This window comes from Phocoena phocoena, chromosome 4 (assembly GCF_963924675.1).
Source record: "Phocoena phocoena chromosome 4, mPhoPho1.1, whole genome shotgun sequence".
Classification (NCBI taxonomy): domain Eukaryota; kingdom Metazoa; phylum Chordata; class Mammalia; order Artiodactyla; family Phocoenidae; genus Phocoena; species Phocoena phocoena.
This window is the reverse complement of record NC_089222.1, coordinates 49,982,888-49,988,525: the sequence shown is the minus strand read 5'-3', so window position 1 is coordinate 49,988,525 and position 5,638 is coordinate 49,982,888.

Sequence of the window (5,638 nt, the reverse complement as noted above, 5' to 3'; positions counted from 1 at the left end):
TCTTCCAAAACAATCAAAGCAAGAAAGAACACTTTCTAGCTCATTCTAAGAAGCAGGATTAACCTAATAACAACAAAGACACTACAAAATAACAAAAAACAAAACAAAAAACTACAGACCAGTATCCCTTATGAATATTGCTGCAAACATCCTCAACAAAACCCTAGCAAATCAAATTCAGCATATTAGACTATATATAAATGTATAAAATGAACATGTACACCTTAAATTTATAGAATGTTATATGTCAAATTATTTCAAATAAATAAATAACAGCATATGAAAAGGATTATACACCATGAGCAAGTGAGATTTATTCTTGGAATGCAAAAGAAATTTCAACTTATGAAAACTAAGCAGTGTAATATATCACAGCAATAAAATGAAGGGAAAAAACTACATTATCATCTCAACTGATACAGAAAAGGCATTTGACAAAATTCAACACCCTTTCATGATAAAAGAAAAAAAACACTTGGTAAACTAGGTATAAAAGGGAACTTCTTAAACACAATAAATAGGCCATATATGAAAAAACCACAAAGATAAAAGACTGAAAGCTTTCCCTCTGAGAACAAAACAAGGACGCCTGCTTTAACCACTTCTATTCAGCATAGCATTGGAGGTTCTAGCTAGAGCAATTAGGCAAGAAAAAGAAACAAAGGCATCCAAATTGGAAAGGAAGAAGTAAAATTATCTCTATTCACAAGTGATGTGATCTTATACACAGAAAACCCTAGATTCCACACACAAAAACTGTTAGAGCTAATAAATACATTTAGCAAAGTCCCAGGATACAAAATCAACACCAAAAATCAACTGCATTTTCTACACACTGGCAATGAACAATCTGAAATGGAAACTAAGAAAACAATTCCAGTAAGAGCTAAAACTATAAAACTCGTAGAAGAAAATACAGGGGGAAAGCTCCATGACATTGGATTTGGCAATGATTTCTTGGATAGAACACTAAAAGTACAGACAACAAAAGAAAAAATAGAAAAGCTGGACTTGATCAAAACTTAAAACTTTTGTGTATCAAAGGACATTATTAAGAGTGAAAAGACAACCTAAAGAATGGAAGAAAATATTTGCAAATCATATATCTGATAAGGGATTAATATCTAGAACATATAAAGAAGAGCTACCACTCAACAACAAAAAACAAACAACCCAATTTAAAAAAGGAACTTGGATAGACATTTCTCCAGTTGTATACACACAAAATGGCATATTATTCAGCCATAAAAAGGAATGAAATTGATACATGCTACAACGTGGATGTACCTTGAAAACATTATGCTAATTGAAACACAATGCTAAATCAGACACAAAAGGACAAATATTTTGATTCCATTTATATGAGGTACCTAGAATAGGCAAGTTCATAGAGATAGGAAGTAGAATAGAGGATACCAAAGGCTGGAGGGAGGCAGGGAGGGAGGGAGGGAGGGGGAATAGGGAGTTATTGTTTAATAGGCACAGAGCTTCCGTTTGGGATAGTGAAAAAGTTCTGGATATAGTGGTGATAATTATACAACATTGTGAATGTACTTAATGCCACTGAATTATACACACACCTTAAATGGTTAAAATGGTAAATTTTATATGTACATTTTGCCACACACAAAAAAAGTTTGGAGGGTATGGTAACCAGACTCTAAGATATCCCCCAATAATCCTTGCCTCCTGGGATTCATTCCCTTGTATAATCTCCTCCGACTGAGTATGGGCTGGACTTAGTGACTGACTTCTAAAAAATAGTACAAGGCAAAAGTACAGTATATGACTTAAGAGTCCAGGTCATCAAACAAATTGTGGAATCACTCTCTCCTTTAGATCACTCATTTGGGGGAAGCCATCCACCATGCTGTGAAGAGCTCCATGAACATCCATACAGTGGGGAACTGACTGCCTGTCAATAGCCCTGAGTGAGCTGGGAAGCAGATCCAACAGCTGTCAAGCTCTCATATGACTTCAGCCACAGGTAACGTCATAAAAGCACCTTTCTAACAGCTCTTGAGCCATCACATTCAACTAAACTGCTCTTCGATTTCTGACCCTCACATACTGTGTGAGATATGTTGTTTTAAGCTGCTAGATTTTAGAATAGTTTGTTATGCAGTAATTGACAACTAATACCAGAAGTGGAGGTGAGGAAAAGATGTTAATGCAAGAGTCCAAGTATCTTGAAAGAGAATAATCACAAAATGCTATGTTCATCACATAAAATATTACATAAAATTTCACATTTTACAATTAAAAAAAAGTTTCTCAAGTTAGTTATTTGCTATGTAATGAATAGACTTTAAAGAAACAAAAGGAGAAAATGTCAATTTTAAGAAACAAGAACATTGAACTCACACAGGATACCAAGAAAGCTTGAATCAATTTCATTGGCATTAAAAGTTTTTATTTGGAATTTAATCCACAATCTATACAAGTTATTTACAAGGCATGAAAATGGAGAACAGCACAAAATACAGTTGAGGTATAAGCTAAGAGCACAGTATGTCATGTTTCAATAAATATAATTCAAAATTTGTAAACTAAGTGACCAGATAGATGAGTCTTGTTTTATAGTAAAACCATATAAAATATTTATTTCACGTGAGGTAGAGGACAGTTTTGTGTGTCATGTAATACAACCAACCACAGCAATTTTAACCATAAAACTGTACATCATTGGCAAGATTTTAAATTGAATTATGGTCAATGTAGTCAACAATTTGTTTCAACAGTTGCACAACAGATCTTTCATTTACTGCCTTCACAGATTAGAACTTCAGAAATAATTTAAGACTACTGTGTTGGCTTAAAATTATCAGGACAAATAAATACTTCTAACAGGGTGGTTAAAAGCAAGTATATTTTATTTCTCCCAAACTATAATTCCCCAAGAGTTGTTCAAGATTTAGCAATTCTTTTAGTAGGATTTTTTTTTTTTACTAGAACTACTTTAAGTATGCTGTGCTTTATTTTCAAGTGAGGTATTTATATTGAAGAAAAAAAAATCTTACGAATTTCTCTTACATTCAACTAACTTAATACACCATTTTGTTTTCTGGGCTTAATTTTTTAAATTTCGGTTTTTACATTTGTTCACTTTAATTCAAACACAGTAGCACTATATAAGACATTTAATTGTATCACTAAAAAACAGGCTCAAAATTGCATTATGTATTATAGTTTAGAAGCCAATTAAAATGGAAAGATTTTACGAAATAAAAAAAGACTGTCCTTTTAAACAAGACGCAATATTGAATACCCATACAAATTTCTTCCAATAATGGAAATTCTTAAGTGTCTTACAGTAGAAAAAAATTTTAAGCTGTTTAAGTTATTCAACCCCACAATGTATAATACAGCAGTAATGTGTCCCTTATTGCTGGCAGCTCAATAAAAACTAGCAAGTAGTTTCAAGCCCAGAAACAGATGTACAGTATGAGCACAACTTCTCATTCCATTAATTTTTAATATCCTGTCGTGCAGATTAAATGTGTAAGAGCAAATAAAAATGAGGATTCTTCCCTAAGCAATCAAAACATAAGTCATTGAGAAGAAAATTTTAGAAACTGATCAAAAACCTTCAGCACCAGCTTTCCTATTACATTTAGGGAAATAACCTTGAGCATGTTTCATATTACTCAAGTTTCTTTATCATTTTACTTTCCTTCAAACAGAAGCCATAGATGTGCAAATAAAATGGTTGTTCTGTCATGTCTTCTAAAATATATGGATAACCTGCAAGTATCATTGTACTCAGTCTATTACACCTACTTTAGTAACTGGTTTTCAATTCAATATGTACAAATGATTTTATAGCTCAACTGGTAATATATTAAATATGTTATAAAATTAGTTCAAGAACCATAAAACATCCTGACTCTCCTGGACACAGAAATTCAAGCAAAAGAATATGCTTTACAAAACTAAAGCACAAGCCAAACTTACATTGTTGGTCAAAGCCTTTCCTAGTGTTAAAAGTTGCATTTGTGAAATAAGGGTTGTTTAGAGCTTCCTCAATGACAGCAGGTTTTACATTTACTATAGATTTGGTACCTTTTTCTCATGAAGTTTAGAGTACAGAAACTATCATCACCCAAATTAAACATTACTCATCACCCAGTAAACTAACATTCTATCTTTTCTTCCTTTTAAAGATGCTCTAGCACTTTTGATAGGCCGTTCCTTTAATGCAGCTTTTTAAAGTAAATATTTTTATATTGTTCCTAAAAAGAAAAATATTATGACGTCTGAGGGAAAATCCGCTTGCCTGATGAATTGGCACACAAAAACTAACACTGAAACAAACTTTAAGCTAGCAACCAACACACAAAATGAGCATGCAAAAATAGAATAATTATATGGATATTCTTAGCAGAGGCCACTTGTAGAGTATTACAAAGTCTCTATATTTTCAAGCTATGTTGTACAGTTTAACTTGAAATTACTTTTAACTATAATAGGCATACTATTTACAATTGACTAAAAAAACATTTTCAAAGAAGTTAGAAACTGATGGCACATCAGTGTATCTTCTGGAAAATGAAGACTACAATGTCATGTGGCAAGTTTCCCTTATGTGAAGAACTAGAAAAAATAGTTCTTTACGCAACTCTAAATTAAGAGTTTATGATAATTTAAAGGTGATTAAGCATTGCTTAGAATTTTTAAATAACATATTTCAAAGATTAAGCAATTTGTTTTAGAAGTTTTGAGTTGAAACTTAAGTAAGCTTACCATTTAACTAAGTAACATAAGTAGATTTTGAGTGAATTAGAAAAATAAATGAAATTATAGGGGCCTGAATTATATGTCCCAAAAATCTTAGCTGTGACACAACTAACACACAACTAAAATGAAATGGTATCATAAAATGTATTTGTGATTTTCCTTTCTCCAGATAAAGAAAAGGTATTAGGAGGGTATGTCATTTTTAATATTTGTTCCTATATGTCATTTTAACATGCGTTCCTCCTTAAGGAGGAACAAGAATCAACAAATTAATTGCAGGTTTAATATAGTCGAAGTTAAATGGAAAATAGAAAATACACATTTAGACCATACTCTAGTATTTGGGAAGTACAAAAATTCTTTTAGGATATATAAGTACCATTAAGCAAAATATGAAAATAACTGATTAAATGATAACCTACTTATTTTTGAAGTTCTATACCAAGTATCTATCATCTAAGATGGGAATAGTAAATAACCTTAACCTTAGCTGATATATTTAAAAAATAAACTTAGCTCTCAAGTTAATTTCATACAGTACCTTACACGAGAACATAAACATAAAATTCATGGGATAATAATGTCAATTAATGGTAGCTTCAGGAAACTTTCTTTAAAAAATGCATACTAAGAATTTTACCTAGTATCTTTTAAGCCAAGAATTAACTAATATGAAATTTGTCATTAAGGAATGACAGGATTTTCTGTGCAAAAAAAAAAAAGAAAAGTGCAGAAGAAGTTGCCCCTCCCCCAAACTATGGAATTCCTGTCTTCTAAAAATTATCTAAAAACCTTTTAGTAGCAGATAACTAAACTTCCCTATATTAACCTATCATACACTACCAGTTGACTGTAAATTCCTGATTTTGATATTAAATAGTAACTGAAAATGGTCCATTCG